General features: G+C 43.5%; 1 protein-coding gene and 1 long non-coding RNA gene across 2 annotated transcripts in view; both read left to right on the forward strand.

The window, feature by feature from the left end:
- The window catches only part of LOC102152433 (transcription initiation factor TFIID subunit 4), a 172,700-nt gene that overhangs the window by 59,425 nt on the left and 89,105 nt on the right, over positions 1-24,170 (forward strand). The gene's annotated exons all lie outside the window — the stretch shown is intronic.
- On the forward strand, positions 17,379-18,252 carry LOC119873895. Its single transcript, XR_005366705.1, has 2 exons — positions 17,379-17,484; positions 17,998-18,252. It is a non-coding gene; the product is annotated as an uncharacterized LOC119873895 (long non-coding RNA).

Genomic DNA, 24,170 nt, shown 5'->3' on the forward strand with positions numbered 1-24,170 from the left:
AAACCAAAACAAACCAACAACAACAAAAAAAGAGCACTGCACTTTACCCAGCCCTGGGGCCAGCTTGGGCCCAGTACTTCAGGTTCCTCGAGCTGTCTCCTTAAGTCTCATCAGCATCCCATCAGGCGGTGAAAGTGCCTGACAGTGCCGGTGTTAGCGATAGAAAGTGAAGCTCAGCAAGATTAGGCAACCTGCTGGAGCATGAACAAGTGGAGAAACAGCCGGGGCGTGGGGGGCCAAGGGCCAAACAGATAATGCTCTGATAACAGGCATTTCTTTGGCTGTGTTGTCCCTCTTTGCTATACACAGCTTGTAGTCAACAGTTGAGGCAGCTGATACTCGCGATCCTTTTCCTACAATCAAAAAACTCAAAGAACCGAAAGGACCTTGGCTAGAAGGGACTTTGAGGTTTAACTGTGGCACTGCTCCAATCACAGGAGAACAGATTGGAATATTATTAAGGCATAAAAAGTTATGTTTCTAAAGGCTGCAGACACAGTGCAGCATGGTGGTAAAGGGCAGGGCTTTGGAGTTAGACAGCCGGGTGTGAACTCCAGTTCTGCTACTTGCCTGCTCTGTGATCCTTCAGGATCCCCAGCTGCAAATAAGGATAATAATAATACTCACCTCCTAGGCCTGCTGTGAGGATTAATGCTTGCTTGTGAGGCACTTAGAACAGTTTCTGGTGCAGAGTAAAGGCTATGTGGGTGTTCATGAAATATAAATAATATAATAATATAATATAAATAAATATAAACATTGAATGCCATTGGAAAATGCTTTTAAGTAATTTTAGGTGAGAACTGTGGGATGTAAAAATTATGTATGTTATGCTTCTAATTATATATATAGATATATACACATGCATACATATATGCATTTAAAGAAATGTTAATAATGATTATGCTATGAAAATTTAGATGGTTTCTATTGTCTTCTTTATATTCTGTATTCCCTCTATTTTGAACAATGAGTATGAATTACTTTATAATTAAATAAATCCTATTGAAGAATGTAAAACAAAGACTGCTCTTTCATGCCAGGATCCAGCCCTCCCATCCCTCACTCTCCTTAAAGGGTGGGTTCTAAATGATGAGAAGTGTATGCCTCTGAAAGGTTGGGGGTTCTTGATTGGAAACATCAGAGGCTTCGTATCTAGATCTGAGTGTAAAGGTCCTAATGGTTAGGAGGGTTTGGGAATTGGGCAGTTGGTCTTCTTCAGGTTAGTGTGTCTAGCGAGAAACACTAGGTGGGGCCTGCCTTCTCCAGGATCTCATCTTCCTGAAAGACCTGTCTCCTACAGAAATGCTGTATCCATGGAGATGGTAGATACTCTTGGTTGAATTTACCTTGGGTACTCGCTTTCCAGAAACATGAACATTTAACATTTAACATCTTCACTGCCATTGCCTGACTTCCTTGCCTGAAAGACATACCTTTGGAAGTGGCAATGAATTTGCACTTGAAAATTTGTCCTAAGTTTGGCGCCAATGGAAAGTCTCGGATTGAGACTCTTCTGCGTGGTCTTGACTGCTCCTTGGGAATGCTGATTTTACCATAGCACCAGAAGTGAACAGAGAAAAATCTGTGTTGTGACAGAAGGTGCAAGTTTTGGGAGGTGGACACCTGGCCTGGAACAGTATTGTCAAAGAGAAGTTGGCCATTTGAAGCCAGCGTTTCACAAATTAGCATATTATTTTGGGATTTCAGATTAAGTTTAAGAAACATGTATTGAATACTTAAAATGAGCTAGGTTCTCTCCTAAGTAATGTCATTGCAGAGAGCTGTGAGAATAATTTCAGCCCTAGGGGAGAGAAAAAAATCTGGCCTTTTAGCAAGTGTAGGTTGGTTCAGCCTCACATGTTGTTAAGTTAAGGCCCAGACCTGTGTCTGGACTGAGACCTGTTGTTTGTGCTGGCTCCCACTCTACCAGCATTACATTTTTATTCCACATAAAATGCCCACGTTTTCAGTTCTGAGGGTGATTGTCTGAGCTATAGATCCATCTTGACAAATCTGGGGAATATGTTAATTTGGGTTACACTCAAAGTTAATGTGAGACCCTAGAAATGATAAGTTGCTAAGATCTGACTTTGTTATTCAATTCTTCGTTTAAAATATTTAAGGGACACCTGGGTGACTCAGTTGTTTAGGTATCTGACTCTTGGTTTTGGCTCAGGTCATGATCTCAGAGTTATGGGATTGAGCTCTGTGTTGGGCTCTGCACCCAGCATGGAGTCTGCTTGGGATTCTCTCCCTCCTCTCCTCTAGTGCTACACCCCCCCCCCCAAAATAAAATCTTTAAGGTATTTGAGAAACATTTATCTGCAGACAAACTATGTGATTTTTTTAATCCTCTAAATAGACAAATGACACCACTGCCCCATGTGCAGAGCACTTAGCACTTCAGGGTCACCAGGTGGCCACCTGTGTTCTATGGCAGGTTCTTTGCATCCTCACCATGCCTGTGACCCAGCAGCAGTGTCAGAGTGGTTTAACAGGTTAGAAGCCAAGCCTTGGAGAAGTTAAATGGCTTGGCTGAGGGTCCTATCTAATGAGTGGCAGACCCTGAACTGTAGGTCAGCTCTTTTTGACTCCCAAACACCCAGGGTTCCACTGTCTTCCCTGCTATATAGGTCATGTTCTCTCTCAGGGCAAGTGAAACTTCACTGAGGTGTATACTCAACACAGGATGGTTAAGGGAGTTCCTTGGAAGAATAACATCACCATCCATGGTGGCTTTGTTTATGTGGTCTCTGAACAAACTTCCCCAGACATAAAGGAGAGATTTTCCAGGCCTGGAGAACTGCCTTAATGTGTATTTGGTTTGCTTTTATAGTTCAGAGGAACAATAAAATAGATGAAATTACCACTGTGGCTCGTGAGAGAGTGAATTAGAATTCCTTGCTGGTGAAGTCCAAAATTCTTTTCAGTTCTCCCATGTTTCCTGGTCTCCTGCCCTGACAATGTGTCCTGCCTTGACCACTCCCATACTTGGCCTAGACCCCAGGACCTCTAAGTGTCCACCGAGTCAGCTAGTCTGTTTCTCTTTTACCCTCTGGCTGCCTTCAAAGCTGCTACTTATCAGAAGCTCAGGTTCCTGTGTTCACTATTTTCAATGGTTTGGGTTAGGATGTTCTCCAATGCCTTTCCTTCCCTTGTTTTCTTGCACAATACCGCTTGAATTATCCATGGGGAAGAAGTGAACTTCAAAGGTCAAACTTAACTGTAACCTACTTAATTACATTCTGATAAATCTGTAAATATAGCTAATCTCCCGTCAAAGGAGACCAACTCATTTCCAAGCAGGCATGCATATGTCCATGCATGTACCTGTCTGTACGTGTGCTCCCTCATCCATGGACCCAGCCATCCTTCCGTCCATCATCCACCCATTCACGGACTTTGAGTCCCTGCTCATGCCAGGTCTCATGTCAAGAGGTAGAGCATAATAGTGATGAAGACAGCCCTGATTCTCACTTCTAGGAGGAAAGACCCACCCCCTGCCACACCACAGAATGAGATATGCTATGATCGCAGAAATACAGGTTACATTACATATTCTGTTACCTTTGGAAGAGGAATATACAAGCATCTCTGAGTGTATATGTTTCCCTGCTTATATAATGAAATAAGTTAAACCCATTGGAAATTGTATTAGATCAAAAGAACAATTTCTTTAGCTCAGGATTTCTTACTGAATAGTGACTTGTTAGTTTCTAGTGGATGCTCATCTTGTGACTTCAAAAAGGGCCCTTTTCTACTTTGATCATTATGTAAGTCAGTGATAGCAGACAGTGGAGAAAGGATGTGGAATTGGTTTATTCACTGGACTGTAGTCAGGGAATTCGAGTCCAACTCCCATCTCTGTCTCTAACTTCTGTGGGATCTTGGTCATTCCTTTACTTACCATGTCTCTGTCTTTGCTTTTAATGGGGGATTATACTTGTTTTTATAAAACAAGTTCACAAAAGTACTATGTGGATGTGAAATGCTTGGGAATAGTTTTATAAATACCAGGCAGTGGAGGATGTGGAGCTGGGGGAGTCCTTTGGAAGATGAGCCAAGCTCAGAGATGTGTTCAGGGCCGTTAGAAACAGCAGACTTGTTGCCATAGTTAGGGTGAAATATGCCAGGTTTGCTTGGAACAGTCCTGGTTTGTACCTGAAATCCTGGCATAGGTATTAAGGGTACCCTTTTATTTTTATGACTATCTTGGTTTGGAAGCGAAGTCTTAAGGCTTCTTTATCCATAGAGGATGTAAACCAAGTGGAACACTGACGTCTGTCTAAATGACAAAGTTCTGCTATTATCTTTTAGGCTCATCTAATGGTGGTGGTCAGACTCTGTCTAAGACCAACCATGAAAATCAGTGCTTGATTCAAGTCAGAAGGGAGCCAGCTGCTGTCTAGGGCAATGGCTCTTTTCTCACCAGGAGGGAGAACTCTGCAGTTGGCCTGGAATATCTGCAAATGGGCCACCTCGTGAGGCAGTTCCCAGAAAACCTGGCCCATTTGAGGAAGAGCAGATTTCCACTTGGGTGCATGTACCCCTTCTCCCCTCTCTGATCTTGGCTATGCAGCTACAGGGCACATGCTGAAGCATGCAGGTCTGTGATGACAGGAGGTACAGCATGTGAGGGGACTGCTCCATGGTGGATAGCAAACTGATCAATGGAAGTGGGTGGGCTAGGTCAGAGGTGGAGGGTGCTCTCTTCTCCCCAGGCTGGCTACACAAGTATGAGAGGAAATTCCTGGGTTTTCCTGGTACCCCAAATCCCTGGCAGCTTTCATATGTAAAGAAGATAGTTTGTGTCCTTTCAGGCACTAGGAGTTTGAAGGATTTCGTCCCCTTATCTGTGGATATTTGTAGAGTTAGGATCCTACTTGAAAACAAGGACTGGGGATGCCTGGGTGGCTCAGTGGTTGAGTGTCTGCCTTTGGCTCAGGGCGTGATCCTGGAGTACTGGGATGGAGTCCCACATCGGGCTTCCTGCATGGAGCTTCTCCCTCTGCCTATGTCTCTGCTTCCCTCTTTTTCTCTGTGTCTCTCATGAATAAATAAATAAAATCTTTTTTTTAAAAAAAAAACAAGGACTGGCATTTGGAAGCTGAGATTTGATCAGTACAAATTGGCATTTTCTACAGGTAGAAAAGGCATGGTTCTTGAATCACCGTGAGTTGTAATTTTGTTCTGTCACTCACCCATTGTGTGGCCTCAGACGAGTTGTACTTCCTCTCCAAACCTCTCCAAACTTCCTGTTTTCTCATCAGTAAATTGGGGTTAATTCTTATCTCCATGATCTCATACTGCCTCATCTATCCCTCACACAGGAAACAAAGGAGCTCTGTAAAGTCACAATGTTACTTTATTTTCTTACCCAGTATACACAGAGCACCTGTCATGGGCAGTGTGTGGTGGGCACCAGGAGAGTGACAGTGTTGGAGCGGTTGTAGTCTTGGCACCTCATGGAGGTGCCATTTCATGGGAAGAGACACATGGTGAACCAGTGAATGAATGGGCAAATAAAGTAGTTAAATACCCCGTTAAATGGTATGAAGAAAACATACAAGGTTCTGAGAGAAGACTATATCTGGGTGGGGCTGGAAGGTATATCTTAGATAAGGTGACCCAAGAGGGCATGTTGCTGAGGGTGACCTTTTAGGTGAGACCTCAACCTGTGGGGAAACTGCTGTGTAAAGTTGCAGAAATCTGTTCTAGGCAGAGGGACATACAGAGAGTCCCTTTGCCCCTCCTGTACATGGTTTATAAATTACCTTTCCTTGCAAGGATTGGGGGAGGGAGTCTGAGCCAATATTGGGTTAAGAATTAACTCCATCTCCAAGATAGACAATTTGATGGAAAAAGCAAGATGCAGAACAAGGTATCTAACTTACTATCATCTGTTTAATAGGGTGTGTATTTATTCATGTATGCTTGTACATTTGCAGAAATCTCTAGAAGAGTACGCTAAAAATTGGTGGTTGTGCCTGAGATGGGAGATTGGGGGTAAAAGAGAGACTCACTTGTATCTACTTGTACTGTTTAATTTTTGTTTTAGGCACATGCATATATTAGTTTTCAATGCAAAAACCCAGTTGTTTAAAAATATCTATGCTTACTTAAAGGAAATGTTTGTAGACCATTTGGCAATAAAAGTAAGAATGGTATATGAGGAGAGAGAGATGTGGAATCTTCCGGTGCCAGAAAAACAAGCCAGGTTTGGGACTGATGATGGGCCTGGGCCGGCTCCAGCCTGGAGGGCCCAGGAGAGGGAGGTGACCAGCCCCAGGCATCCATTCCCACAGGCTCAGACCATTCTCTGTGGATGTCACTGCATGTGGCAGGGGTGCCTGTTTCCTTTCTCTGACATTCCTACCTGAAGGGACTGTTTCTTTGAGCCTGAAAATTGCAGCCCCAACCCTCATGCATTTACTGACTCTTACTGTTATCATTCGTGTGCATATTCGGTTCTCTTTCAGGATTATGTCCCCTGAGAGTTGCTAGCATACATAGAGCTTCATACAGTGTCAGTACTTTAGTAAGCATAGAAGATATATACATAACAAGATTCAGTTGCCCCAATAGATTTTTTTTTTAATCATTCCTGCTCCATGCTCTTTCCATGGTAGGAAGACCACTGATAACAATAACTTTCATCATGTAACTTTCATCATAGGATGAAATCTTACAATCATTTTATAGAAAGCCTCTTGATTGATTGTAGAATGAGATGTTTAAGTTAATTTTCTGTTTTACTGGGATCCCTGGGTGGCGCAGCAATTTGGCATCTGCCTTTGGCCCAGGGCGCGATCCTGGAGACCCGGGATCAAATCCCACATCGGGCTCCTGGTGCATGGAGCCTGCTTCTCCCTCTGCCTGTGTCTCTGCCTCTCTCTCTCTCTCTGTGTGTGACTATCATAAATAAATAAAAATTTTAAAAAAATTAAAAAAAATTTCTGTTTTACTGTTTGCTTTACTCCCATTTTATTATTGAAGTTCTTAAAGCATGTTTATGTTTACTTTCTTGCCTATAAAGGTAATAATGCTTCCTACTTGAAATCCACTCTGCTCTGGAGCTGAGCTGACAAACACTGAATACAGGGAGAAGTTTAATAACAGACAAAATGGCCCAAGGTTTATTTGTAATAATACTCTAACTCATAAAGAAATTGCTTTCTCAGAGCTTATTCTCATTTTATATATAGCTTTAAGAAGTAGAGTTTTCTAATTTAGACATCTTCAAAAATTTATGGTAAAGGGGAATAGTTAGAGATGCATGCCTTGACATCAGCGGAAAATGACAACTTAATAGCACAGAAAAGAAACATAAAAAGCAGAGCCCTGATTTTAAGAAACATAGCATCAGGTGAAATATTCTTATAGAGGCAAGAACCTTTGTGTGCCCCAAAACATTAAAGTAATGGATATGCAATCAGTGATTCTGAATCTTCAAGACAAATTATGCTCTGAATCTTTCATTTAAAGAAGACAAGTCAAAATAAAATAAATAAATAAAGAAGACAAGTCAATAAATTTTAGAAAGATTTTTATCAGAAATAATTAACATTTAAAAATGCTATGATGTGAAGAATGTTTAACAGGATGAAGAATATTTGTCTAAACTAAAATCCAACTTTGTAGAAAATAAGGAAACAGTAGAGACATACTCATTAAAACCAGCAATATGATAAGAATGGCCTCTCCTACCTGACATTTAATATTGCTCATTCAATAAGATATGGAACCAGAAAACAAAAGGTATAGTTATTGAAGAGAAGAAACAAAGTGATCATTATTTTAAAATTGTATAATTACCTTCCTAGAAAACTTAAGAGCATTAAGAGATGTATTATTAGCATTAATAAGAATTCAGTAAGATGTCCAGGCTGCATAGATACTTTGTATGCTGTAGTTTTCCCAAGTATTAACAATAACTAGCAGAAAAAGTTTTTAGTGCAAAATACCTTATTTTAATTTTTTAAGCATATAAAGTATCTAGGAATGAGCAAGCAGTATATTGAACCTTAGTACATCACTCAGAGTAATAATTAAAGATGGATTGAATCAATGGAGAAGTATACCATGTTCATGAATTGGAAGACTTGGTACTTTGTAGGTATGTGAGACACTGCTTCATGAAGACTATGTGAAACAGCTTATAGTTAAATTGCCCTGATTCAAGCACCTGCTTTACTACTTACTGAATATGTAGTCCTAGCCAAATTACTAAATATTTCTGGGCCTAAGTTTTCTCATCTCTAAAATGGTGACAATAATAACAATTTCCTCATAAGATTGTTGTGAGTTGTTACATTGCAAGCATGTAGAGCGGTGCCTGGTACATAGGAATGGTTCAATAAATATGAGCTATTATTTTATACTAATCCCTCTAAATTAAGTTTTCAATTTATGAGAATATCAAACAAAAATCTAAAAGATGTTAGACCCAAGTGGATATAGGAATTTCATTTATTATTCAGTATTTCACAACAATTGGTAAGGAAGAGTTATTCATTCAATAAATAAGCTGGGGCAATTCACCCATTACCAAAAATGTTAACCTCTTACTCTGTATCAATGTTTTCGGAGTATGGCAGCAGCCATCAGAATTCCTCAGAGCACTCTTAAAATGCAGATTGTTTTTAGAGGGTTGGGGAGGGGCAGAGGGAGAGGGTGAGAGAAAAAAATCTCATGCAGGCTCTATGCCCAGTACGGAGCCTGACATGGGGCTTGACTGAGATCATGACCTGAACCCAAATCAAAGGTCACATGCTTAACTAATGAGCCATCCAGGCGTCCCTTAAAATGCAGATTTTTAAGCTTTACACTGAGCTTCACATTAAATGTGGGGACCACTATCATATACCACACATCAAAATACATTCCAGATAAACTACTGGGATAAATGTCAACATTGCCATCTAAAGCCAGAAGACAGGATGAAGAGATATTTACATTATCTTCCATATTTTCAATATAAGATCTTTTACAGTTCAGTAAGAAAAATAGAAATGCACAAGAGTTAAAAGGGCAAAGTACATGAATAACCAAACCATAATAGCAAAAGGGAAAAGGCCAATAAGCATATGGAAAAATGCCAAACTTCACTAACACTCAAAAAATGCACATTAAAACAACCTATCATTTTTCATATTTCAGGAGAGAGAGTACATTAAAAATTATAAGATCCGGTGATGTTTAAGGATGCAGTGAAATGGGCATTTTGATATTCAGGTGAGGGTGGGGATGCTAAAGCAGCTTTCTGAAATGCTTTGTGTGGAAAGCCTGAAAAATATCTATACCTAGGGGCCAACCTATTCATTTTCCATGAATTTATCTTGGAGGAGAATCAGAGATTCATATACAGACTTATGTATGCAGGTATCTGACATAGTATTATTTTAATAGAAAAAATTGGAAACAGCTGAAATATCCAAACAATATGGTAACAGTTAACTCAATCATGGCCCATCCATGAGACGAATACTCTGTGGTCATTAGAAGTCATTTTTTGAAGGATCCTGTCATTAAATTACTTGAGAAAATGCTTATAATGTATTAAATGAAAACATCAGGATATAGGCTATATATAGAATGATTCTTTTTCTTTAATTTAAAATAATCACAGACCTAGATAAAAGATGGGAATAAGGAAAGAAACTATGCCAACATGTTAATGGTGCTTACATCTGGGTGGTTGGATTTGAGCAATTTTTATGTTCTTTGTACTTTTCAGATTTTCCAGTTTTGTGCAGTGCACACGTATTTGTAATGAGAAAAAATGTTAGTTGAAATATAATCAAACAGGTGAGACTGGATGAGAGATTTTGAAAATGAGTTGTATCTTAAAGATGGTAATGAAACGATGGTGGTCCTGGATTTAATAGAATAAATCGATGAAGCAGGATGGATACATCAGAATCTGAATGCTTTGGAGAGGCAGTATAGCATGAGGGTAGACAGGCAGGCTGCGGGCAGAGTGTATGGGGCCCTGCAGGGTGCCACAGCTTCTCAGAGAGACTGAACTCCCTTGGAGTAACCCCCCATCCTGTCAACTACCCTCACCAGGTGCAAATGAAGTTGGCATCCTAGAGGATTCACTGCAGTATAGTTGGTGCATCCAAAGAGGCTGCTTGGGCATGTGTGTCCAGTACTCTCATTTTGTTTAATTTTAAAAAAGATTTTATTTATTTTAAAAAGAGAGAGAGTGTGTGTACATGCAGGGGGAGGGACAGAGGGAGAGAGAAAGAGAGAGACTCTCAAGCAGACTCCAGACTGAGTACAAAGCCTGATGTGGGGCTCGGTCAGGACCTGAGCCAACACCAAGAGTCGGACACTTAACGAACTGAGCCACCCAGGCACTCCCCAATTCTCCTTTTGACTCTGCTACTTTGGAAGGAAAAGATCTCTGGTATAAAGAGTTTACTCTTGGGAAGCCCCGAGGTTGCCAATACAGTTCTCGGGCTGAGCTTTCTCTCCTCTTACTCCCATCTTGCATCCAGCCTAGCCTTAGGACCTTGGCTGCTTGCTGGCCTTGAACAGTGGATGGGACATTCTGGAGACAAGTGTTTCCCCACGGGCATGGTACTCAAGGCCTGAGAGAGCATAGTGACACCTGAGGGCACCAGTATGGTTGGGAAGGTCAGTCTCAGGTAGGTTTGGAGGAGCCCCATAGGTATGGAAGCCCTTTACACTGGCTGTGAACTCCTGCTATGGGAACTCAGAGAAGCTGCATGACCCTGGGTGTAACCATGTCCCTTCACTTCAGTGGTCAGCCTCAGGCTCCCTCTTTATAAGTAAGTTCCTTATCGGTAATAAGTACCTTGAGGGGCCATGTGAGCCTTAAGTAGGCAAATGTATGCAAAGCATTTCTCTCGGCGCACAATGCAGAGGTGCTCCGTAAATCACAGTCATAATGACTTTGGCCTTTCTGTGTCCCCTCAGCTAGGCAGCATGCGGTGCATGTGCCAGGTGCTGATAAAATGCCCCTGGAATCTGTGCAATAAGACTTCAGGGGCTGCAGGCTATCATTATTACTGTTGCTGCTGCAGTTGTTGCTCTGGCCTCTGCCCCTGGGCACTTTGTGAGGAGGTTCACTCCAGGCCCTCACCTACAACAGGGCCTGCAGCTCTTAGGTCTTTGTGAGAACAGGCTTCCTGCTGGGTCTCTTGTCTGCCCAGCTGCTCAGGGAATGGAAAGCAAGTGGGTGGGAGCCTGAGTGGGTGTGGTTATTCCCTGAAATGAGTACAAAGCCTGGCTTTGCCCTCTGTCTTCCGCTTTCCAGTGTTTGCAAACTCTGCTCACAGTAACCTCCTTAACTGGGCCCTTGGGAGCAGGGTCAGTGAGTCACCCCAGAAGCCTGGGAGCCGGGCACTGTAACCGCTGTGCCAGGTCCCTGATCAGGTGGAGCAGAAGTGTTGACATTTTGGTCTGCAGTGTCAAAAGACAGGCATAGCAGACAGAGGCCACCCCCAAGGTGGCCATGCTCATGACCTGAGTGGGAAACAAAAAGGTTTTAAGCAGGTTTTTGGAAATGTTAGTCATTTTGTGTTTGGTTTAGTAGATATTAGGAAAAATAAATGCATTGAATGAGAAAAGCTAAGTTGGAATAAAAGAGTCATTTTAATGTTATTATGAAGAAAAAGATAAAATTAATAACACAGATGGTAAATGGATGATGGCAAAAATTGTGAACATGGTGGGGATAAACTTTTGAGAAATGCTATTCCAGGGAAACTGAAATTCCATACTATCTTTTGTCAAGTGAGTAGGCCCTATTGATTCATTCATTTTTTGTGGGTTATCTTAAATGAATAGCGGCAAGGAAGAGGATCCTTTAAATTTGGCCAAACCTAAGGGAGGCTTTATCAGAAGTTACCAACTTGGTGCTTGTTTGAAGCTTGTTTGAGTCTGTAGATACATGGAAAACACAGAATGCATTTTTGGCTGCTATGGTTGGCTTAGAATTTTCTTGGCTGGATCAGATAATAGAGGAGATTTCTGTTCCTTTTATGTCTGTGGCTAACAGGTCAGATATGTGGAACAGAATTATCCACCCAAATCAGGTGGGGAAGTATGGCTGATGACACGTTCCTGAGCCCTGTCCCTGCTGAGTTCCCTGTCCATTGAGGGTGAAGAACCTGGGTAGGTGAGGGTGAGACAGGAAGTGGTGGTTGACCTGGTCCTTGAAGGGAAGATGGGGAAGAGCCTTATGGGAGGAGGAGAGTCATGGGCAAAGGTACAGAGACTGTCAACCTAAAACGACCCAGGCTATAGTCAGGAAGATTAAAGAGCCATGAGAGCCAGGTGAGGGGAGTGTGGTAGGGACAGTAGGAGATAAGGCTTATGGGGCTGTGTCAACTGGACCCAGGAGACCACAATTCCCTCCTGAGAGAGAAACTTGTTTCTAGGGCATTACCTGGGTTCTGGTTGATCAGGGTCCTTCTTACCCAGCTTAGGTGGCTGCTTACCCTAAGACTTGGTAGGACATTATGAGGCCCTCCAGAATGGGGGCCCTGACAGGTACTGCCCATCCCTTCCATCTCAACTGGGACATTCTGCTCAGGTTTAGTTCCCTGTCAGTTTGCATCTGATCCCAAGATGTCTGATGGCAGATGGGCATTTGAAGGCCTTTTGGGATGCCCCCAGGTAGAATAGGGGGAAAGTGTCATTGAGGGGAAGGCAAGAATATGAGAGACAGATCTCTCCAGACTCCCTGTCTTTCCTGAGCTGACTGTAACAACTGCCTGGCAGGTAACCATCAAAGTCTCATGGGTCAGCCTTTACATCCTGGTGAGGGGCAGGGGCTGCCAGACTCTGAACATGTGTCTGGTTCAGTAACACTCCCCTGACCATCAAGAGGGTGGATCTTCCCTGGCCCCAACAATGGCTTTGTCTATTTGAGCTGAGCTGCCACCCCTGACCTTCGAGTTTCTAACTCCTCATCTCTTTTGGGCTTAGACACAACCTCAGGGTCCCCCAAGGTCAATGGTAGACCCTAAAAACAAGGGTAAACCTTGATGTAGAAAACTTCAAGAAAGTTGAAATGGGATGGGAATAAGACTACTTGGAATTGTAAGGCTGAACTTCAGGATCCAGGGTTTACCTGCCCTTGTCAGTCCTTCTCCATTTCTCTGATGAAAGTTTGGACAAGATGGGTGGTACTGAGTTTATTTAACATGTCAGATTCCTGAGACATATACTTGAGTATAAACAAAGCTTTTAAATCCCCAGCTGTTTCTCTGCAAAGTGGGATTTCTTCCATATTTTCCTGTAAACATTCATGAGCACATGAGCTCTGCTTAAATGTCAGAGTTGGTTCTTCTTGGCATTACTGGTCCCTGGCTTCTAGATTTTGACATGTGTTTGCAGTGAACAGTGGCTTTTCAATGTTAGAATATTGGGCCCTTAAGCCAAGCATTGCCTTATCAAGGGGAAAGCTAAGGTCAATTTTAAGAAGAACTTTGGGAAAATGCCCAGAGAGTTCCAGCATGTGCAAGAATATATGTGTGAGTATGCGTTTATGCATGTGTATGTGTGTGTGTTTCTGCAGAGCAGGCTTCCTAATTCCTAACCTCTTGTGGGTCAAACCTCTGGTGGTTCTTATCAGAATGAGTTAGAGGGTGGTGGCCAAATCATGCTGTAGAGGCATCCTAAAGCCCTGAGAGGCCAGGTCAACCATATGGTCCTGAGAGAGTTGACTTTATGGGCCCACTGGGATGGGGACTCCTTGCAAATTGGGTGAGGGAGCTGGGCAGTTCTGAGTTCCCCTGGGCCCATCACCAAGCTTGGGTGATTCCCTTTGTCTGTACTGCCCCTAATCCTGACTGGCCAGGCCAGACCTGCTTGCCAGGGCTCTTTGATCAGGGATTGATCAAGGTCCAGCCAACCTCTCTCCCTGGCCTGGTTTGTTGTCCTCTTGGAGCAGACTCAGAGAAGTAGCCCCCATTGATGGCCTGGTTTGGCATGGCCATGAAAGGAACATAGGCAGAAAGGAGAACTCAGAACCATGGCAGAGGAGGGGACAGATGCTTGTTAGGGATAAAGCAAAAGAAGAAAGCTCTTGGACCATTGCTCTCAGATCCATTTCACCCGCTGCTCCAGCTGGCATCACAGGAGCAGCCAGGTGCTCAGGTGGCATTTCCAGGCTCCCTTACCTTCTGGCTTCAGGCTGTGTTTGGCCAATGGGAGGCACCAGTGGAAGGCTGGAGGGCAAGAAAGAGGCAGAAGCCAGGGTATGTCTCTTGCTGTCTGTTTAGGGCAGTGCCTAGGGAAGTGGCTCATCTCCTCTGTGGTTACATTAGCCACAGACAGCCTGGCCCTCTGTGGTCTCAGTCTGACTGGCGGCCTTGGCTCCTGGGCTCTGGTAATGCTGTCTCTGTCTTATGACCCTCCAGCAGAGTCTAGCTATGGATGATGTTTAGATTGCCTCATTGTTCCCTGTCCTTGACCACTCTAACTTTCTTGTACTAAAACCCTCTATGAAAGTACTTCCTGTTTTTTTAACTAGTCCCTGGATGATTAAGGACTCTCTGTCCCTCTTCCTTGTTACTTACTCTTTCTTCCTTTTTCTGGCCGTCTCCATTTTGCTGAGGAGTCATCATCCAAAGAAGTGATATCATATGGGGAAGGGGAATGTCATCTGCCCCATACTTTCTTTTTGTCACTCTTGTCAGAGAGACCTGAAAAGTTATTCCTTTGCCCATGTTCTTCCTCTAACATTTATTAAGCACCTTTTTGCTTGGAAGAAGACTCTATGCTGATGCTGGGGGTGGGAATTAGGGCCTGAAATGAAGAGGCAGGCCTACCTGCCAGAAGCCTGCTGCACACTGAGAATGTGGGGCTTACATACAAGAGAGGGTAACATGGAGCACCACTCAAAGAGGGAAGTGCAAGGAGGTCTGGAGCATGGGAGGCCTCCTATGGCACAAGGAATCAGGGAGGGCTTTCAAAAGGAGGTGGCATTTGGCTGGGTTTTGAAGGATGGGTAAGATGTATGGAGATGATTAGAGGGAGACATCCAGAGGTTAAAGGTAAAGTGTAAATCTTCTAATTCCTCTGAAAAACTGAAAAGCCCTCAATAGCCAATCTGTGCCTTAGTGAAGACTCCTCGTTCTTTCCATGGAGATACTGCAGCCACAGAGGGATTGATGCACACCCAGAGGAGCTTGAGGACAATCCCTAACATGTTTTAGACAAGTGTAGAATTTCCAAAGTGCCTCTTTAGGGTTAGGTTATCCTCTGTTGGAGAAGTCCACTTGGTATTTAGTTTGCTTTCCATATATCTGCTTGGAGAGAGAGCGCAAGGTAAATTGTTGGAGGGGAGGAGAATGAAAGAGTAGTAAAGTAAGGTTTGGGCCCCAGGGGTAACCTGGGAAGGACATCGCAATGGGTGTGGACTAGCTTAAGACAATCTGAGGGTACTAGGACCAAAGGGAGGTAAGATTGGACAGATTTAAATCAGTCATTGGTTGACAGTCCTTTGGGCTGTGAGTCTTGCATGAGACCTGTCTCAGAGGATGGATATCCCCTTACTGTTCCCAGGGATGTGGCAGAAGAGAGGTGGGTACATGTAGACAGAGAAAAACATAACCTCTCTCCCTCTTTCACTCCCTCCCACCATCCCTCTCTCCTACTTTGGAGGGTTGTCAGAGGCATCATTATGAGATAGAGGGTAGGGTCTAAAATATATCATGGATTTAATAATGGAGATTTGTGGGATTTCATCTTGCATGCCTCAGCCCCCTGAGGCCACCCCATGTCCAGATGAGCATATGTGTGAAGACAAGGATATATGTCTGCAGGCTGAGGCCAGGAGGCTGCAGCTGGTGCTAGGTTAATTTCCAAAATTAGGCTGTGGTCTGTTTTCATAAAATCCCCAATAATTATAACAACTGTTAAACTATGACTTTCCTAAGGGGTGGGGGGATATCATTATGTTTCCAGTTCTGCCTTGTGGACTATTGCACAGAAATTCAGCACTGGAGTGAACCTAAAGGGGCATTCAGTGCCAGAATCCCTGGTGTTATAGCCTCTTTAAAGGAGCCTTAGCTTAAAGAAAAAAACTTCCCTGCCTTTGGATATACAGCCAAACACCTGGGTTGGAATCCAACTGCATAAAACAGGCATAGAATGCAGGAATGCAGCACCTGTGGATAAGCTGTTGACTCAGAGGCTAGTGTGGTCTCTGAAGAGGGACTCTCCAGTGCCTCTCTCTGCTATCTGCCTCTGGGGGACAGCTGCCTATGGAGGGGATGGGGGTGATTGTCAGCTTGGTGTTATGGAAAGATCTGGGTTTTTGGAGTCAGTTGCATAGATCTGGCTTCTAATCCCAAGGGACACTGGACAGTGCAGAGTAGGGAGAGAGGAAGTAAGATCAAGAAGGAAAAGAAGCCAACAGAGGATCCAGTGAGTGGATTCAGTTACTCTGTGAGTGACTGAAGGTGCATCAGACTCAGGAACTCTGGGAGACAGTGCATAATGTGCTCAGAGTTATCACAGCCAAAGAGTGAGAGGGCTGGGGTACTGGTCCTACAACTTCCATCTATCAGGGGTTGAGGGCTGCTGTCGGTAGTGAGAGGTGTTGACTTCCTAGTACTCAGGCTTGCTCTGTACATGGGCTGAGCAGCCTCCACTGTCTGGAGAAAGCCCCCAGCACCAAGACTTTTAGGACTTTGTGGTTGGAAGCCATGCAGTTAACATGCTAATGGTGGAGGTGGTAGCTGCAAGGCACCAGCAGTGACTGTGGCAGGTACCCAGACCCCAGAGATTCATGATCTGATCATTTCATCCTCATGAACCTGCTGGGAACCTGCTGGGGTATTTATTCTTCCCCAGGACTTGAAAAAGATCATTCTCATGCCAGGAAATGAATGACTAGGGTAGAATATGGCAGGTGGTGAGAGTTTGGGGCTGGCATCCCACAGTCCCCTTTCTGCAGTGATCTTCCTGCCATTGAAGAGCTGTCTGGATCAGGTGGTGCTCTTATGTTTAGGCAGCTTTTGGACACATGGGCATGTAGCTTCCTCCCGTCTCTGCTGTAGTCCCATGAGGTCTCCAAGATTTCTTCTGTGGCTCTTTCTAATGTAAAATCTCTTCCATGGCCCTGAGAACTGAGCTTCTGACCCCATAGGAAAGTTTGGAGAATATTGTCACAGCCACGTTCCTCATCCTGGCATAATGAGACCAAGGCTCTAGTGAAGATCTCAGGGGGCCAAAGGGCCTCAGGGTGGAGCCAGTTGATGAAGTTTTAGACATTAAACATCTCTCCCCCTCCTGGGGCTGAGGGTGGAAGGGGATGGCTGAGCACCATTCTTATGCAACAATGCTTGGAGGTAGGACTGGCCCAAAGGGGGCAGTACCATCTCTGCCCTGCTGCCCTGCTTGCCCCAGAAGAAGGCCAAGATAGAAGATAGGGCTTGTGGGAGGATCCTGAACCCTTCCCTTCCTCACTGACTCTGGAGCTCAGCATGAAGCCTCTAGGTAGAAGCATGTGCGTTTTTCATTTGGAGAAATGAAAACAGTTTTGAGGCAGGATGATCAGAGGCCTGCCATGTGGAGTGTAGGGTTTTCCAGGTGGAATTTGGGACATGATTTGGTTGAAAGAGTTTCCTCATGGAAATTGAGAGAGGAAAATAGACAGAAGAGTCTCAGCTCCCTTGTAGTGGGATTTCCATTCATGAGCTGACGAATTTCAGGGGAAGCGGGCTCAGGTTATGCTGTGACTTCTGTGTCCAAGGTATGGAGATGGAGCCGTGCCTTGTGCCTTTGAGATGCGTACAACCTTTCATCTCTACATGGTTCCCATCTGTTTGGCAGCTCAAGAATGGATCTGTATGACTGGCACTTAAATGGTTCTCATTTTAGAAAGATTTCAGGCTGACTTAATGCTCCAGGAGACCAAATTCAAAGGCAAAAACTCAAGGGTGACCCCCAAAATGCCTGATTTTCCAGACTAATTTGTCCTCCTTGACTTGTCTCCTCACCTCTCCTCAGATCAGCACAGCCATCAAACTCATTCTCATGTTGTGTAAAATGACAGCTGTAATCACAGATGAATGATATGGATCACTCTAGAGAGGAAAATCTGCTTGGAGGATGAGTCATTTAAAACATCTTGTGAGGTTGCTTTGAGCTTTATCTCCCATGCGAAGAACAGCCATATGATTTAAAGAGCTTCTCAATCCAATCATTAGTATTGATTTTAAATGGGCATTACTACTAATAATAATAAATATGACTTTTGAAATATCATGATCTCCTGTACCACCCATTTTTACAATTTTATAACATATCTTTTAAACAAAACTTTAAATAATTAATAGTCATAAACATGATTTTGTCATAAGGCAATTTTTCTGCCATAGGTTTGTCAGCTCTTCTTAAAAGGTAAACGTAAGAAAATCGGCCACTTTTATTAAATAAGATAGCAGAGTAACTTAACTCACAATTATAGTTCTATACTTTTAAGATTTTTTATTTATTTGAGAGAATGAGAGAGAGCATGAGTGGGGGCAGAGGGAGAGGGAGACACAGACTCCCTGCTGAGCAGGAAGCCAGATGTGGGGCTCAATCCCTGGACTCCCAGATCATCACCAGAGTGGAAGGCAGGCATTTAACCAACTGAACCACTCAGGCACCCCAGTTCTATGCATTTTTTTAATGTGTTGTCTGTCTGTCCTTCTCTTGGTTGTTAAGCAAAAACAGTAGCAAAATATTAAAGGCAAACAATGAAAATCAGAAAAAAAAATAAATGGGCATTACCTCTCATACGGTATTTTTGCTCTTTATCTAAACCACAGTCTGACTTTGAAGTCAGACCCAGGGAAGGGAGAGGTCTTTGAAATGATGCCAACCTTCTCCCTGCTATGATTTAGATGCCTTCTGCCTAGAAACAAGGGCCTACATGTTGTATTTCTTAAGATGCTCTCTACCTGTGTGGTTCTTGTCCCTCAAGGGTTATGATGAAAGACTAACCTGAGTGTGACATGTCTTGTGGTTGGATAGTCTTTTCCAGTGTCCTCTGGAGACCTGGTCCATGGGGACATCATGAGTTATCAGGGTGACCAGGTCACAGAAGGCCTCATATGTCATACTGTAATGTGTAGGCTTTTCCCTGAAGGCCATGGGGAGCTACTAAAAGGTTTCATGCAGGAAAGTGGCAAAGAAGCTTAGTGTCATAGAAGGATGGCTCAGGTTTCCGTGTGGTGGATGGATGACAGAAGAGAACCAAGGGGCATCGAGACTTCATGGGAGGCAGGTGTGTACCCAGGTGAGAGAAGACATTGTGGCTTGGACTTAAGCAGGGGTAGAGGGAGTGTAGAAGAGAGGCACATTCAAGAATATCTAGAAGATAGACTTTGAAGTCCATAGGGTGGACTGTGAGGTACAAGGAGGAAAAGTCTAGTTCCTGTCCTGGAAATAATGATGTACAAAGTCAGGGTTAACTTCGGCCTCTCATTCTTGGGAGCATGTTACCGAACACAAGGGTCTCTAAGCCACTGGGAGGGGAATCTTGTGAAAAAACAGAGAAGAGTCTGAGCAGAAAGAATAGTGGGAAGGAAATTCAAACCAATATTTTGAACTTTTTTTTAATCATCATTTCTCAGACAATGTCATTATCCTAATTTGAAAGAGAGCGATTCAATTCATTTTCTATTTGTGGTTGCCAGCTCCATGAATACTTGATGGTTTTGGATTACAAAGCTTCCAGCAGTGGCTCTCATGTGGTCAATAGAATGGAGGGCAAGGAGAGGCCTGCATTGAGGTATTGATAGGCTGTGTACCTCCTCATGTGTCTCCTGCTTCAATAGCATCTATTTTGAGCCAAGTTCTTTCTGAAGCTCTGGCAGGGTGAGAAAAATGAGCATTCTTCCTGCTTCCAGGGCTGGCTGTCAGAGTTCTGGAAATGATCTGTTGTGACAAACGGCAATGGCTTCAGGTTATGTGGGAGGATCGCAACCCTCAGATGGGTAATTATCTCTGTGGTTTAATGGTGATTGTGAGGGGTGGGGGAACTGATCCGAGTAATGGGAACATGACAGACTAGATGAAGTTAGGTTTTTTCTTTTTTGTTTTGTTTTGTTTGGGGCAGGGTTTCTTTAGGTTTCTTGTAAGACAGTGGGTTGTATTAATTAGAGACATGCCTATGAGAAAGATGAGTGGTCTGGAAGAACTTGGAGATGTGGCAAAACTTGTCACAGCCATGGGTATAGACTGGATTGTGCAGCCCTCACATTCATAATCCCCCAATGTGACTGCACTTGGAGATAGGGCTTTTAGGAGGTAATTAAGGTTAAATCAGGTCATAAGGGAGAGGTCCTATTCTTATACAGTTGGTGGCCTTAAAAGAAGAGGAAGAGTGGCAAAGAGAGTTCCCTCCATGCACACACACTGAGGAAAGGCCATGTGAGGACACAGCAAGAAGGTGGCCATCTGCAAGCCAGGAAGAGGGCTCTCACCAGAACCCAACCATGCTGCTACCCTGATCTCTAGCTTCCAACCTCCAGAACTGTGAAAAAATAAATTGCTGTTGCTTAAGCCACCCAATCTGTGGTGTTTTTTTAATGGCAGCCCAAGCAGACTGAGACAGACATGTAGATGTGAGGATGATTCAATCATAGTATTTATTTGAACAAAACGAATCAGCTCTCACGGTGCTAAGATTGGAATCGGCAATAAAAACTGATTCTCCTGGATTTAGATTTTTGTACAATGAAGTAGTGAGTATCTTGTTCAGTTTTGGAATCTGCATTAACATTGTGAGATCTAAAAAAAATTTTAAACTTAATTTAAGTCTGAAGTTGGCAAATGGCTGACATATTCCCCATATGACTTCTGAATTCTCTCAGGGAAAGTACACCCATTTCTCTCCAAGTTTGAGTTCTTTTCTGAGACCAAGTTAGAATTGGGGAAGGCCAAGTGCTTCATGCTATTTTTGTTTCTGTTCTGCGGAGGTACTTTGCCCATGACTGTCTTTTACTCAGTTCAATTTTCTCTTCAAGAACAAAGTAGGAAGGCAGGGCCAACTCTGTGACACCTGCATCATGAGGGAGTGCTGGATGTGCTTAGCCTGTGGGCTCTGCTGCCCCCTCATTAGGGATGTGGCTACCATTTCTGTTACCCTCTGGAGAGACATTGCTGGCATAGAGTCCAGTCTGCAACCCAGTGTACCTGCAAAGGCAAAGAACAAGAGAAGCAATAAAAAGAGAGAGAGAGATGGAATATCTTCTAGAGCTGATCTATGATCCAGTTATTGGTGATCCTAGCCAATGACCAATGATCATGGGACCGTGAGACTCCTGATTGAGCTAGATACCACAGAAGGACACTAAAGAAAGCGGAAGCTTGGGTTCTGCCATTAAGGAGTTCATGATCTCCTTGAAGAAACAAGACCCATAGGAAGCCAAGACAAGTCCACATAGGGATCTTCATGGGCTAACTTGCACTGGGGGAGTTTTTGAGAAGAGAAAGGAGTGATTTAGGGTTCAGTCCAGGATTGGTAGCATGCTTAATATCTGGGTCAGAGAAGGCCTTCTAGAGGAGATGGTCCTGTTTCAGTCCTCTGAAAGAGATGTAGTCTGAAAGACTCAAGGCTGAGAGTGGTTGCTCATTCAAGAGAATACTTTTTAAGTCACAACTGCAAGTCAGGCCTATGTTGTGTGTCATGGAAAGGAGAAAGCTAATGGCCACATGTGCCTGAGGGATTTCTCTGTCTGTTGGGGCTTTGAGGACCAAGAGAGCTGAAGGCAGATGAATTTCTTATTCATGGGAGGAAGCCAAGCATCCCATGCACTAAGTGCTGCCATTGCTGCAGCTTTTGTTTTGTGACAACTGTTAACTACCTTCATCTGTATCTCCTATGACTCCAGTAGCTGTCCTTCCCTCCTGGTGGCTCCATGTGACTCTGTAGCTCATGAGGATGGGATCCCTGGGGCAGACCTCAGAAAGCACACACTGTCTGCAGGAAAATGCTAGTGGCTGTGACCCTGCTCTTCAGCCTCTGCCTGTTCATGGAGTCCAGGGCTGCTCCACATCTATGGTGGAGCTTCGGAAAAACTCTCATGCTGTAAAGCAGGACATTATTCCAAGCAGGACTCTGAGCAGGCTTCCTGTCAAGTGATGAATCTGTGTAAATTGAGCTGGGATCTAGTGGTGTTAGTGTTGGGGAAGCAGACCTCTTGCTAAGTCCATATAAGTTTAAACAGGTAAACGGGTGAGGTAACCAGGCCTGGGAACCTTGGTGATGGGGCCAACAATGATGACAAGCATCCTAAGTGTGAGGTCTCTTCAGATGGGACAAGAGATGCTTCAAATAACTTGGTGCTGGTGGAGGCCTGAAAGGTTATCTTGCCAACTATGTTTCTGTGCAGGATTTCATATATAAATATCCTCAATATCAGTCATTGGACCTTTAATCGGTGGTATGCTGATAAATGTTTAACAACTGGCTCTCTGGGGAAAATTTAAAAGTCTTGGTTTGTACTTAGTGTAAATATTCCCACCATGGCTGATTTCAAGCTATCAAGAACAACATCTTTGAACCCAAAGCTGGGAAGATACTTACAGTCAGCTTTCTCAAGGAAGTACAAGCCAGACCCTGCACATCATTGCCTTTAATGAAATACCTCTTGTGACAGGAAACTCATTACCTCTTGATGTTGCTTATTCCATTCATCTTTCCTTCTGTCTTGGGTCTTACAGATATCATCCTTTTGTGAGGCCAAAACAAATCCATCCTTAAGCAAATATTAGAAAATTATGTCAAACCCAAATCTGTTATTCTTTCATATTAACCAGTATACCCTCCCTACCCCACCAACTCTAATTTCTGGTTCCTATTTCTACAGATATTTAAGAAGCAAGCTGGATTTTAGGACTAGAGGTGAATGGTTCTAGTAAAGAATAATTGTTACTCACTGGTCTTGGATAACGACCTTCTGCTGACTTGCTGATTGTCCCCCTACAGGTTACCTCATATCTAGCACATTATGTTTCTAATTTATTTCATTCAACAAACACAATAGAGAATCTCTTTGGTGCCACGCCTTGTGCTGGGCACTGTAGGGAAGTAATGAATGAGACAGCCTCTTCTTTGAGGTGCTGAGTGTTCAATGAGAGAGAGAAACAGGTCAGTCAGTACTCTCAAGTGCTTTGTTCTGATGAGGGGCAGGAATGTGCTCTGGGGCTTTCCGGTTATAGAAAGGTCACTTTTGACTCGATGGTCAAAGAAGATGACATTAAATTTTAAGTCTCAATGGCAGTCATCTGTGAATTGCTGTAGGGCTTGTGGTTTGCTGTTTCTGGTGGAAACAGCATGTTTGCTGTTTGGTTTCCATGTTATGGAAAGGGATCAATTAGTATGGCTGACTTCTTTAGGGCAGAGAGCACTTTCCATGGGAAGCTTTGGGCAACTTCTGTCACACACATGTCTGTAGGAATCTTTCCATGTTTCAGTGACAGGAAATTTAACAGTGCCATTGTTAATCTGATCAATAGCTCAGCATGTGGAATGGAACAAACCCATAGTTCTCGTATTAGAAACATCCTCTGTAGCAACTGCACGCACAGTAGCCAATAGTCTTTAGATGTTGGACTCTGGTGCCAAGTTTCAACTTCCATTACCCTTGAGGTTGAGCAATACCATATTCACATACCAGGAAACATGTGGGCTGTTACTAGTCAAGCCAGACCATGTTGTACATCTCTTTTGAAGTGTGGTCTGCTTCCCATGGGATGGAGGAAGAATTTTCCAAGTTCTGTACTGCCTCAGTGTAGAGAGAAAGAGAGTGAGGAAGAGTGAGCATCCATTGGGACTAGGAGCGAAAAATAGGAAAGACAACTTTTAAGAGCCATCTCCTCTTAACAGACATAGTTACTCATGTATCTTTATTGACTGGCGATGTTTTCATGCCAAAGATCAGCCACGTGGATTTGGAGTTGATACAGGGTGAGTTGAACTGATCTCATCTCTGACCTTCAGAATTTGTAATTTATCATCAGTGTGGTCAACCCAAATAACCAAGAAGTAAACTTTCTATCACATGCTGGTTATGAGCTGGCAAAGTAACCAATACAACCCAAATGTTTGGCTTAGTTCTGCCCATATGAAACCATATCCTCCTGTTGGAGTTGAAACAGCAAAGAAAGCTATGTGAAGAAGCAAATGC

Source organism: Canis lupus, chromosome 11, assembly GCF_011100685.1.
Source record: "Canis lupus familiaris isolate Mischka breed German Shepherd chromosome 11, alternate assembly UU_Cfam_GSD_1.0, whole genome shotgun sequence".
In the NCBI taxonomy this organism is placed as follows: Eukaryota; Metazoa; Chordata; class Mammalia; order Carnivora; family Canidae; genus Canis; species Canis lupus.